General features: G+C 45.4%; 1 long non-coding RNA gene across 1 annotated transcript; it reads left to right on the top strand.

Moving 5' to 3' along the window:
* Positions 1–1,850: 1,850 nt before the first annotated feature.
* Positions 1,851–13,145, top strand: LOC104683285. The gene is made up of 3 exons (XR_002043373.3): positions 1,851–1,929; positions 8,049–8,240; positions 12,856–13,145. It is a non-coding gene; the product is annotated as an uncharacterized LOC104683285 (long non-coding RNA).
* The last annotated feature ends 512 nt before the right edge of the window (positions 13,146–13,657 follow it).

The following is a 13,657-nucleotide window of genomic DNA, read 5'->3' as shown; positions in this document are numbered from 1 at the left end:
CTTTTTTTGCAGGGTGAAATGCTGGCATGCAGAGACAGCGAGTGGTTTATCTGAGTAACAGAGTCGGTAGCAGAGGTAGTAATTAAAACTTTGGTCTCATGACACCCAACTCTGTACTGTAACCACTAGACAAACTGCCTCCCAGAACCGTATCTCATCTCTATCTCCCTACATATGCACAATAAAGCCTTTGTAGTATATGCTGTACACTTGCTATTGATAGTTGTATCAGCTGAAAGATAATGCTCGCTCTTCTTACTGGCTGCAAGTGTGCTCCACACAGCTTCAATTATCTGAACATAATGGTGGAGAAGGGGAGAATTTTGGATAACTGAGGGCTTCAATAATTGAAGCGGTTTTCAGTGCAATTAATAGTCACGGTAGGAACGCAGCAGGTTTTGGACAGCAGGTTCGGGTACCTGGTGCCACACTGTGCTGTCAGTCAGTAATCAACATGCTGCTGTTTTGGACATTTTCTCTTCCTTGTTTTGTTTCAGTCAAAAAAAAAAAAGGACAAATATATTTTAGATGTGTTGGTATCCCTTTAAGTTTGATGAAGACTAACATCTATCGTTTTGGTCCATGGGAAGCTGCTTATGGACATGGGTAGTTTAAGAACACCGATTGATCAGTGTTAGGCGGCTTGGCTGGCAGTGGGGTGTGGGCTATGTGGGTGGCTCTAAGCGACTGAAGAGATCATCTGAAAAATAATTTCCCCTGCATATGCCATAAACTCTGGGATTTCAAGTATGACCCAGCCGTTAATGAGTTCCATACAAGCAAACAAATGGTCAGTTACTGTAGAGACGCATTCTTTTAGGAACGTAAAAACATGATCCGCAGGACCTGCTCGTGGAGTGTCTGTGCACTGCACACTGACCTTCATGTGACAGAAATCTTGACTAGGTGACTTTATAATAAATGTCCCCATGCCACCTAGGCCAGCTGCCCGTCACTGCCTGCTTTCTCTGCAAGCTAATTTATTTCTAAATGCAATAGAAGAAAAAGATGGGATAAAGTTTGCAAAGCGTATCACAAAGGGTTACTGGCCCCGTTCAGTTTTCATCGCACTGTATGCTCTCACCATGACTTGCTTTTTAAAACCAGCTCTGTCCTCTGCCTCACACGAGACGCAGGAATTAGGAGCAGCCTTTACCCTTGCAGTGGTTATGAACTAACAGATTGGTGCAGGTAAGGCTGAAAGACCTTAAGGAAGGGAATAAACTTGGCTTGGTTTTTATGAAATACAGTGTTGGGTAGAGGATGAGTGTTCAGCTCTGACTGGCCTCACAGTTCATCCTGCACTGCCTCTGTTCTGGGACTGAGGCAGTTACGTGCCCCCATCAGAGAAGCACCCCCACATATTCAGATTAGTACAAACCCCACAGTTTGGTTTATTTTTCTCAGCTATTACCTGAGAGACAGGATATGTTGACAGGCTGATGTCTGACTTCTTTTTTGAAAAGATTGATCTAATCTTAGTTGCTTTAAATTACAGTCTTAATTTTTACTCCGTAAGTTTTTATTGCCTGGTCTCATTAGCTACTTTAAGTGCCTGAAAAATATATATATACTCTCTTGTATGTTTCAGTGTTTACCCCAATATGCATGTTTGTGCAGAGAGAACATGCATATTTATTACCTTTAATACAGTCTGGATGCACACACATACATGATTCTCTTCCTACTTAGACATCACTTTATACACAATTTGTATATGCATATTTATAAGGGCTTCAGTGGAAACAGGACTGACACCAATATTTTATGCATTATTAGGACGAGCAAGTTCACCCTTTAAAATGACTATATTTGGAAATCTGATTCTAAACTCTTGCTGGTTTAACTTAATTTTGTGGCTTTTCTCCAGATTTTCATAACCAGTGGAAGTGATGACAGGATGGAGAAGAACACTTGCGCTCCTTGAAGGTGAGCGTTCGTGTGGACACATTTGTGTAAGGGACTGGGCAAGGGTGCTGCTTTCAGCCCATGTGATAAATGACTGCACCAAAGTGTGGGGCCTCATAAGTCAATATTTGTGCATTGCCGTGCTCTTTTTTTTCCCCCCACCACTTTGGTGGTCAAAAGTCCCATCCTTTTTTTTTTTTTTTTTTTTTTTTTAATTTTAAAAATTTTATTTTAATATCTAGTCCGCTGCTGTTGTGTGAATCTCGCGCTCCCTCTTCTTTTCCCGCACTGTCTCCATCCCTTTTTGGAACCATACAGCAGTGAGCTAAAGCACAAAGAGCCCGCGATAAAGCCGCAGTTTTGTTTAACAGTTCCGACAGTGAAAGTTTGCGGGAGCGGCGCTGGGAAATCGGTGCCGTGAGCAGAGCCGCTCTTGCCAGCGTGGCTCTGTCCGGCCTGGCGGGCCAAGCACGGGCGTTCGGCCGCGGCTCAGCGGCCTCTCGGAGCCGAGCGTGTGCGCTGTGCCGCGGCCGGGCCGCGCCGCGCTGCTGCGGGACGGGCCCCGGGCACCGGGCGGGCTGTGCGCGGCGCGGCCCATAGGGGGCAGCAGCCGCCCGCGCTCGGGCCGCGCAAAGCGCCCCGCGCAAAGCCCGCAAAGCGCCCCGCGCAAAGCCCGCAAAGCGCCCCGCGCAAAGCCCGCAAAGCGCCCCGCGCTGCCGCCCCGAGCCCCGCTCGGCCCTGCTCCTCATGGCAACAGCCCCCTGCGAGAAGGAGGTTATTTGCGGTTGTTCGCTTTTTCTTTCTTTGTGTGTGCGTGTATAACTGCAGTGCAGAGTGAGGAGGCTCTGGCGTGTTGTCCTAGGTAACTTTCCCCGTAATTTAATAAAACACAAAACAAACCTAAAGACCTATTAAAAAAAAAAAAAAAAAAAAAAAAAAAAACAACCACTAAGATACCTAGAAACAGTATTGAGTTGCTTGTGCAAAAATACCCCCCAAAGAACATCTGAGTAAATACGTACATAGAATATGTAAGTTCGTGTAAAAGCAGCTTTTTGTTTGCATGTGGGTCCATATGAAACCCAAGATGATATATCATGTTATGCTCAGATTGTTGTTTCAAGATACAGCTATGGGTAGATTTCACGATGGAACATCTCTTATTTCATTGCTTCTAACTTTGCTATTTTCAGCACATGCACCCTCAGTATTAAAATCCCGTGATTGTTACTTTTTCTAACTCTCTCTTTGCCTATTAACAAGATTCTTTAAAAACCAAACTAAAACAAAATCCTTTTAGATCCCACGTGGATTTGTTACTCTGATGTTGGTAGCATCAGTGGCCAGTTCTGAACTTTTCTGGCAAGTACAAGGGCGAGCTGCTTGCCCGGCTGAGTTTGCAGCCAAAGCCGCTGCTGCTGCCGCCGAAGCACCGACCGAGCCGCAGGAAGGACCGAGCAAATGGTTACAAACGAGCGCTGCTCCTCAGCTCCACAATTTTCTCTTCGTCTTAAATGCACTTTATTGCACCTTTCCTGCAGTTTGTTCTGAGAACAGCCACACTAATAATCCTTATCCAGCACAGAGGAATCCCCCTCCTGGCTCTCAGCTTGAAGCCGCGGCTGGCATTCTGCTGCTCTAATTTGTTGACTTTGATATTTTAAAATTATTCTTCTCTACTATCTCTTGCTGGTGCAGCTCACCTCCAGCCACAGTCCAAGGCTGGCTAACAGTTGCTATGATGTAGCTTCAGCCTTTCCCGTCCCTGGATTTTTAGGGCTGTGATTTCAGCAGAATACATGGCTCGTCATTTCAGTGTGGGCTTTCAAACTGTGCGACAGCCGTGAAAGTGAAGAATCCACGAGAGAGGCTGTGTGTGTGTATGATGCTGGGGGTGTTGGATATGGGCAGACTCTTTAATACACTGAAAATGTTATTTTTGATTTTTGGTGCTCTGGAAGATTTTTATTCTGTTTTTTGTTGATGGCTTGAACTATTATCCAAACTGAAAGTAGTTGTTTTTCATGTATTTTGACAGCAGCCTCTAATAAATGGAAGTCCTTCCCAATGTTTAGAAAATCAGTGTATTGAGTGCATGCTGAATAGCAAGAACAACTATTTTTGAAGTTGTTCTGCATTGTGGAGTATCAGTGTTTGATATGTTCAAACCAGTATGTGCAATTCCTCACGACTGTTACGTTCACTTTAAACAATGAGGTCTTTGCTCAGGAATAGTCCTGGGTTTGTTAGGGAATCAGTGCAATGCTGGCCCCAATCAATAAATGAAGTTTGCTTGTGGCAGGACTGATGCAGCCATTATATAAGAGGGAAGTCCATGTAAGTATTTGATTATTTTCTTAAGGGTTTCATTTGCTGGTTTTCAGGCAGAATAGTGTCACTTAGAGCAAGTATTTAATATTTTTTTTTTTCCCTTTAAAAAAAATGGAACTCTGTAAACGACACTGAAAACTTAGCGCTGAACCTTGGTCTTACAGGATTAGTTCCCATCTACTTCACTGACTTCATCCGCAGGAGAAAAGGCCACAGGAGAAATCCCACACAGGAAAACATATTCTTTGCCCTGGAAACCTTGTTATCTTATATGTTCCAGGTATGAACTGTTGGTTCATTCCTGATGCATGAAGGGCAAATTCCTGCCTTTCTCACTCTGACAGGGTTTTGCCAGGGCAAATTTACTCCTGGCTTACACCATCTGTAACCATGGTGGGAGCAAAATTCAGCCCTTTAGCTCTAATGGGAGCCTGTTTGATCTCGTCCTTTACTGCCGAGTGGTATCAGGATGGGAGCTGGGCACAGAAACGTGACTACCACCGAGCTGCTATTTGTTGCACTGCATTATCTGTAGTACCCTTGTTATTCTAGAAACCTTTTTTTTTTCCCCTCCCTGGAACATTTTGCTGCAGCAAATGAAGAAGGGAGGAAAAAAATTGAAGAGACCTTCATTTGGTGGCACAGAAAATTTGCATAAAATATCGCTCTAAGCATTGAAGGATCTTATTACATAGGGTTTTGATGATAATCTTTGTTGAAATAATATTTAACACATGCTGCACTTTTAATTAAGTATCTGAATAATCTCAAATTAATACCAGAGGTTTAAAAATAAGTTTTCATTTTAGTGAACTGTAACATAATAGCAAGCTGCATGGCAACCCCTTCCTTTACCCTTTGATTTAATTAAATGCCCTTCTGTGTGCTTCTTCTCACTTCAGAAATGCACATAAAGAAATCAAACCCAGTCGTTTTATTTAGGATTTTGCCACTTTTCCTTATGTCTTTGTTCATTTATTTGCCCTACTTCCTCTTGGGCTTTGATTAAGGTGTTTCTTCGGGGATCAGCTCGTCTTGGGCTTTGCAAACTGGCCTGTGTGTTTGAAAGGGGCAGTTGCAGCGTGTTGGGGTTTCCGTGTTGGTGGTGGTGACATGCAGGTCCCTGTTTGGAAGCAGCCAGCTGTGGCAGGGAGGTGCTGGGTCCTGTACTGCACATGTCTGTGTGTGCCATGGGGAGGATGCAGCCGGGTAAATCCTGGGGCAGCTCACACAGCGCAGTGACACGCTGGAGTGTGTTATGCTCCTGGAGTTTGATTATAAGGTAAAAAGGAGCTTAACAGTGTAATGGCTTCAGACAGCAATCAAACTGTTGCGAATAAATCCACGTTTATTCTATTTTTTTTTTTAATTTAAAAGGTCTGATCCAGCCAATTTGTTTGCCTTCCAGTAAGGCGTGCTTGACAATCACTGCTTCATTATTCCATCTTAAGAAATTCCACTAACCAAAGGAAGGGAAAACAGCCCTCGCTCGGATCTGTGTCGGTGAAATTGTTTTGCTGGAGCCACTTTGCTGGGCGAGTGTGGGTGCGGGCTGGGGGGAGGCTGTTTACCGCCTTTATGGAAACATGCTCCAGTTTGGGAGCGCGAGGATGTGAAGCAGGCTGGCTTTGAAGGCTTTCTGTTAGATTTCCCCCTTTATCCCTTTCCATCTATCATTTTAAAGGAGACATATATAACCACCGTACTTTGTATATTAAGGGGAGCTGCCTGCTTTTTCGCTTTGCTGAGATAATGACACTGAGGGTTGTTGACTGCTGTTATCTCTGATGACAGCCTTATCTGCATGCTCTGATTCCCGCTCCCGGAGTCAGAGATATCCAGTCCTTCGGAAACTGACCACTGCTCCCACTGTGGCCAGGCAGGCTGGAAAGCAAATACTTAGGGGTGACAGAGTTCTTGATCAGATGTGCTGTTTGCTATGTTCACCTCACCCACAATACTGAAGGGAATATTGAAGGGAAACATTGGGGGTGAGAAGAAATGAGAGCCTCAAAATCAGGATGGATAAAAGGCAAATGCCGCCAGCTCTCCTCAGACAGCCTCTGGTGGGGACAATTTTTGTTGATGACCAATTGTTGAATGGTGTTGGTGAGGGGCTTGGCTTCTTTGCACCACAGAGACCCCTCACTAATGGACCTGGGGATGACATTGACACAGCAGAGGGACTGTTACACCCTCCTGGCTGCACCAAGTCAGAATCCAGGCGTTTGTTTTAATTCCTCTAAACATAATAATCTGCAGTTAATTGGCTAACATTCACTGTGCCTCCAAGGTGCACAGTGCTGCCATGGTTTGGCATGCTGCAGTCCCGTCCCTTGGAGATCTCAAAGCAAACTTCAAATATTTGTGAATTTAACCTCTTAACGGTCTTGAGAAATGCTCTCATTTTACTGCTGCAGAAAGTGAAATACAGAGATAGTGTGTGCACCTGACTGGGATCCCCCACTGCACGTGCAGTCAGCCATGAAGTCCAGGTCTCTGAGCACCTCCCTGGCCCCCTGCCCATCAAACCCATCCAGTCGCCCAAGTTTTACCATAACAATCCTTAAAAACAGACAACTGTTCCCATTCTCCAAAGCATGGGTTTCTGCAAGCCCTGCTGTACTAAAAGTACCTTTCAGGGTGGAAAAACTACTAGTTAATTCCACCTTAAAGCAGCTCTGAGCAGGAGCTCGTGGAAGCTGTGGAAGAGCCCAGTGATGCATGAGTTGAGTCAGGGATCCCTGCCCATACTCTGCCTCATCTTCCCTGCAAGATCATCTGCCCTTTCTTAAATACTGGGGGATATCCAGAGCTCTTTTCCTCCCTGCCATGTCTTATAATACAAGTGTTTCCATCTGAACACTTAGACCAATTTGATTGATACATGATCCAGCCTGTCTGTACCAACTGGCACCTCTGCTGTTGGTGCTCTGCCATCTGGGCTGCCCTAAGCTGCAATCTGAGGCTTCCAAGGTGAAGTGTCAAGTCAGTCTTACTGAAAATACACATTGCTGAAGTATGCAGATGCTTTTTCCCCCCATTTAAAAAATGTATTGTACTGAAAACTGCTGCCAGGGCAGTGGAAATACTGCATTTGCCCTAAAAGTATAAAGAGATGCTTATTTTTTCAGTGCTTCAGAAGAAAGCAAAGCATTTTTTAGTACTGAAAAACAAATATTATCTAAAAAGCAGAATTGGTACTGAGAAAACACTTTCATTTAATTTTTAATTTTTTTCTTGAAAAGGAAGCAAAATGTAACTGAAAACTTTCTGTTCAAAAAGCATTTTTATTTGAAAAACTAGTTTTGTCATGTAAGGAGTTCTTTTTTTCCCACTCCCAGTACGGCTTTGTGCAATATAATGTGTGACCACCCAGGGTTCCTTCTGCACTTTCCCCATGGCTAACTTGTGGGGCTGTTTTCCTGAGACATGCAAAACAGTACTGATCTACAAATATTCAACTAAGAGTGTAAGAAATCTGTCTAGGATGTTATTAAATTAGTAGCAATTTCAGTTGCAGACCTCAGTTCAGAATATTCTTAAACACACTGTTTGAAGAGGAGCTTAGACATTGATAACTTGTCTGTTTTTTCCCCTCCAGTGCTTCCAGCTGGTCTAATAAAAGGGAAAACCTCACCCTGTGGATTTTGCTTTGCTGTTGAATGTGAGGATGAAACATGTCAAGTGAATAATACTTATTTTCCAAAGCTACAAGGGACTGAAAGGGGTTAGGATGGGATCTCACTGTGGCAAAATTGGGATTACAGGCTTGGATATAACATTACCTTTTACCTGGGTCTGTCTAGGGCTCTGACTCAAACCTGCTGGCTCAAGGGCTTCAGAGACAGAGCCCAGGAGGGGCCCTAGACACGGAGGTCCTGGCTGCTGGCTCCCTGCTCACATCACCAAGACACCTCCTCCTGCATCAGTCTCATCAGCTGTGCCAGTGTCACCGGGAGCGGAGCTGCACAGCGTTGCCTGCCTGAGCTGAGCTACCTGTAAGTAGTGCAAAACCCTGTGCTAAAGCCAGACATCATCTCTGCTGGGATTTTAACCTGAGCTCACAGACAGAGCAGTAATTTGATCATTCAAGCGCACCGTTACGCAGCCCCGGTGATGATAAGGGTGGTTCAATTCCAGCATTTGCAGGAGGGAAACTTTTTCCCTGGTAGTTTCTGTGTTGCGATTCCCCCACCCAGCAGATGCCATCCTTGACCACAAACGTGCTCATTTTCCTGTATCATTTCCAGCCACCCAGCACAGCACCACTGTGGCTCCTCTCCCACACCACAGCCCCGCTGCAGGAGGATGCCCCTGTGCGTTCAGGATCACGGTGGGAGCGGGTTTTGTGTGTCTGCAGCTGTGGGAATGTGTTCTGCCAGAAGCCCACATCTCCTGAGCATTAATTACATAGCCCCGTGTGCTCCTCTGTTCCCAGGTGGAAAATGGAGATACCCTTCTTAACTCATACCATCATTTTCTTTCACCACAGCTCACAAGGTGCTCCTGCATCCACAGAGGGGAGGCACTGGAGAAGTGACAAGGATGATTAATAAGGAGGTTATTAACAAATGCTACAGGTCAAATTCCACACCAGTTCCCAAGTTTGTGCTTGACATGGAGGTCAGTGCTGTGAACAGCTCCCCATGCAGCTGGGAGCTGGACTTGACCTTTGGATGTAAAGCCAGGATAGGCAAAAATTAGGTTAAATAGATTTGACCTGCACCTGATAGGAATGTTTCTGAGGGAGTGAGGTGCTTTCTGTGGTATTACTAGAGTGTAAAACCATCTCCCAGGCAAGTCATGAGGGACTGGTGTAGTTGTTTTGCAAGCTGGTTTATCTAAACTTCTGGTATTTGAGGGGCTGTTGACAAATGAAGCTTTTGAATCTCTGATGGCTTGGGCAGACAGCAAACTGTGTACTTGCTGTGGGGGAAAAGCACTGCTCTTCTGGAGTGTGGTTTCCATTTAAACATTCGGAGAGTTCCTAGCTCTGGCCTGTGTTTATCTGTGCCAAGTGTGAATGGGAATTGGAAAAGGAGAAAGAGGGAATGGCTGTGTTTTAAAAAGCTAATTTAAAAGCAGGCACAGTCTTCTGTAAAGATGATTCTGATTGTCCAGAGCTCTTTTAAAGGAACAAGGTTAAATGCATTTTATTGAGAATATAGGATTAGACACACACACAAAATGAACAACATCGTCTTTATTTATTTCATACTCGTATAGCTAAGTCAGTCAATTCCTGATGATTCAGGAATGCAAGGGTATTTTCTGTATTGTTTTTTATTTCATAAAGCTCTTTGGCTCTGTATACTGGCTATTTCTATACTGCCAGCAACCTCCCCCTGACCACTATCACCATGTAACCAAAGGGGGAAGACTGGCATTGACTGGAAACAGGGCAACCAGTGGAAGCTACAGGTAAAATGCTCATGAGCCTATTCCCATGTGCCCTGATTTAACAGTATAAACTACCTCGCATGGGAAAGGCTGATGCTCACACTGCTCTTCCACACAAGATGACCGAGGGTTTAAAACAAACCTATGAAGCAGGGAATCACAGTATTATTTACAAAGTGCTCATGTTTTGGCAAAAACATGAACAGATCCAGTTCAAATTGACTGCAGTCTGTGTTCAAAGCCATGTCTGGAGCAGGACTGCCTTTTCTTGTATATTTTTACTCTGTGATTTTTATCTTGGCTGTGTCTGTTCATTGCCATTGTAAAAGGAAGACATCATAATTTAAAGAAAAAGCGTGGGGAAGTGGGAATTTCTTTTTCGTCAGCTTTATACTCAGGGAAACTGAGGCATGGAGAGGTCCTGGAGGTTTGTGAATGAAGAAGGCCTGTGAAGCAGTGGAGGATTTGGAAAGAGGGCCCAGGGCTCCCATGTCATGGCACTGGCAGATATTCCCCATGCACAAGGATCACCGGAGAGCAGCCCGAAGGTTCTTCACTTGATGGAGTTTGCCCACACACATCAGCAGCCCACAGGAGCTAAGGGGAGGAGGAGAGTGTGCCTCATGAGTTAAGGTTTTGTAGCTTGGTCTCTGATGGAGGAGGATGCTCCAGACTTGGATCATTTCTCAGAAAAAAAATGGCTGGAAGCAACTCATCTTAAAAATCCTTTTGGATGAGCACAGCCAAAAACTTCAAGGGCTCTCCACGTGGGCTCTTGACAAAGAGAACTCCAGTCTCAACTACACATCAGTGTCCCATCAGTGGAGTCTCTTCCTTAAAAAAAAAAAAAGAAAAGAAAAGAAAAAAATTTTTAAATTAATATATTAATTCCAGCTTGTCACGGACTGTCTGCCTTGTCTCAGCTGTCTGGCTTTACCCTCTCACCCTCGTTTTAGTAGTGTCATCTCTCTAGATCCTATCTTACCTTTCTGGAGCAAACACAGGCTCTTGCTTATGTAGACGGAGCCAGGATCTGTGCTGCAGAGGAGCAGCGTGTCACTGTGTGAGTTCAAATAAGCTGTGTTGAGTCATGCCAGCTGAGGATCCTGCTGCTCGGGTTTATTGCTGAGAAAAAACCAAAAGTGAATGCCCGGCACAAGGGAGGTTCTGCCTTATGTGCCCCATAGGCTTAATTAATATACAGTTTCTTGTTCACTGCTAGTTCTTAAAACCAAAACCACTAACAGACAAATGATGCAAAGGACAAGGGCAGAAATGCTGTGTTCATGGCTTTTTACTGTCTATATAGCACCAAAGTTGGGGAAGGCATTCTAAAGCATTTAATAGACATGATGGCATTAAATGCTGAACATAATTAAGCCAGATGGAGCTTTGTTGTCAATTTGACTGGAGTCACGACTGCCCTTTCCCAAGAAGTTCCTGGTTTAAGGATCATTCTTGCCTTGAACAGAGCTTCAGCAGGCAACAGGATTTGGATCTGCTGGGCAAGGTCGTGGCTTGGAGGAGCCTCAGATGGTGAGCATGAGCCCCAAGCCCTGCAGAGCTGTGCTGGCTGGGGTGCTTCTCTCTAGCAAGGGCATGTCCCAATGGACCTACGACTACTCAGACATGCTGGTTGAACACTTGCTCTTCCTGCTGTTGGAAATACCGTAACAAAAATAGCCTCCTACAACCTGGACCTAAATTTTCTGTACACTCCTGCTTATTACTTTGTTCCAGGCTTAGTCTTGGCAGTGAATATTACAGGATTCCTGTTCAGAAGAAAGGGGTCTATGCTCTTCTGCAAATCCTTGGGTTGAGTCACTAAAAATGTGTTATTTTCTTGCTGTGGTGCTGTCCAAGATTTAGAGGTTGCAATCCAACATTCAGGCAAAACAATGACCTCGGCTTGCAAGGAAGAAGGGTTTTAAAAGGCTGATTTAATTGCTGGAGGTTCTTACCTGCTCTCTGTGTTTGAAACCATAAGGGTACTTTAAAAACTACATTTTCATCCTTTTCCCAAAGCAATGAAGGCTAGATACTCTTTTTACCTGTTGAGGAATGTGAGGTTATTTGTAGTGCTCACCTTGAGACACCTGTCTTAAATACCGAAGTGGGGAAAATATTCTTCCTAACGTCTTCATGCTCCTCTAAAAGGAGCATTTAGAGACCAACCTCCCAGAGTTAGTTATCCAGGTCACAGTGTATAGACAACCCCTCGCTTCTGGTTTCACCTCATTTGTTGCCTCTGAGAGCTAAAACTGAAGCTGCCGGGTAAACCTTGTGTCATATAAGCTCACTGTGAGCTTGTGGTCTCAAGCCAGCTACAAAAAACTAAGAGTGGAAGAGAAGGCCAAGCAGAGCTGTTTCCCAGAACAGGGAAAATATGGCTGCAAATATGGAAAAATTGAGGTTTTTTCACTACCACTTTTGACTGCATTTTTACCCTTGTCTGGTTCCTGTGTCTGTTTGTACCAACACATTTCACTGGCATTTACTGTTTGTGCTGAGTAGATTTCACATCAGTGAATATTCAACCCTTCCCACAGAACTGAGAGGGAGTTCTACTTACCCAGCTAAGAAGCTGTTTCACGTGCCCATGTCATCACTGATCACACCTAAGCAGCACACCAGTAGCCACAGTGCAAGTGAGAATTGGAAATGGCAACCAATAAATTTCAAGGAATCCCAGTTCACCCATAAGATGCTCTGTAGCCATAAAAGTAGGTGAGAGTCGTCGTGCAGATTTTTCCAAGTAACAAACAATAGGATAAGAAGAAACAGCCTCAAATTGCATTGGGGAGGTACAATGGGATTGGATATTAGGAAGAAATCTTCACCAACTGGGCTGTAAAACACTGGAACAGGCTGCCCAGGGCAGTGAGGGAACCACCATCCTTGGAGGTATTTAGAAAATATGTAGAGGTGGCAGTGAGGGTCATGGGCTAGTGCTGACCTTGACAGTGGTGGGTGAACAGTTGAGCTCTATGATGTGAAAAGCCTTTTCCATCCTAAGCTATTCTATGGCTCTGTATCTCTGACATACTTCACTCCATCTGTTCTCTTGCATCTGCAGGGTTATCTGCTGCAGTCCCATCCAAGAGCTGTTGAGTGGGATTGGGAGGGACATAATGGCTAAGTTTCACAGTGCTCAAATCCCTCCTTCATTGTTTTAACATCTATGTAACATTTCTTTTTGCTTTTCCCTTCCAGAATTGAAAGGCCCTTTCATGGAGCGCAGTGACCTGCCCCGGAGGGCTCTCCCCAGCCTGTGGTTTCATGCTCTGCAGTCCCATCCAAGACAACTGCATTTGGGATTTCTCTTCCAGCCCATTTCCCACAGAGCAATTGGGAGCGGGTACATTTCTGTAGTGTAGGACTGAGCCTGGGGAGCACTGCAGACCATGTGTGGGAAGGTGTCCTGTGCAAAGACTGCCCTTACACGAGAACATATATGAATAATAGGAAATTGTTTGGGTGTGGGATGCTGTTGGGATTCATTGTCACTGTAAGGAGTGGACAGCACTGCCTTGGCAGTGGTGCAGGTTCAGGCTCTGTCCTAGGGCTCTGCTCCTGCCACTGTCCCCGTGGCATGGGCACACCCCTGCTGTCCCCTACAGCAAAGGGGTCGGCATCAGGGTGAATTGCAACGTGTGGAAAAGCTTGTAAATACTGCTCGGTGGTTTGAGGCCAGCAGGGAGGGAGCAGAGCAGCGGGGCATTAACTGAGGGGCTTTAGAGGATTGGGAAGGACCTGAAAGGGGAGGATTTGGTGGCGCTTCCTCTGGGCGAGGGGCGCTCAATGCTCGCACGCTTCTCATTGTATGGCGAGGATAAAGCGGGGCGGCCGGAGGGACTCGGGCGCGGGTCCGGCCGGCGCCAGCCGAAGGAGCCCAGCCCCAGCGGGAGCCCGGCCAGCCTCAATAGCCAGCCCGGCTGCCTCCCAGGCCGCCCGGCACACGGCCCTGCTCACTTTGAAGCCCCTGGTGCTGCAGAGGGGTGCTTTCTCTAGCTCT

The sequence above is a fragment of the Corvus cornix genome, chromosome 12 (genome assembly GCF_000738735.6).
Source record: "Corvus cornix cornix isolate S_Up_H32 chromosome 12, ASM73873v5, whole genome shotgun sequence".
Classification (NCBI taxonomy): Eukaryota; Metazoa; Chordata; class Aves; order Passeriformes; family Corvidae; genus Corvus; species Corvus cornix.
The sequence above is the reverse complement of the archived record's forward strand: the minus strand, read 5'-3'. Positions and strand labels throughout refer to the sequence as shown.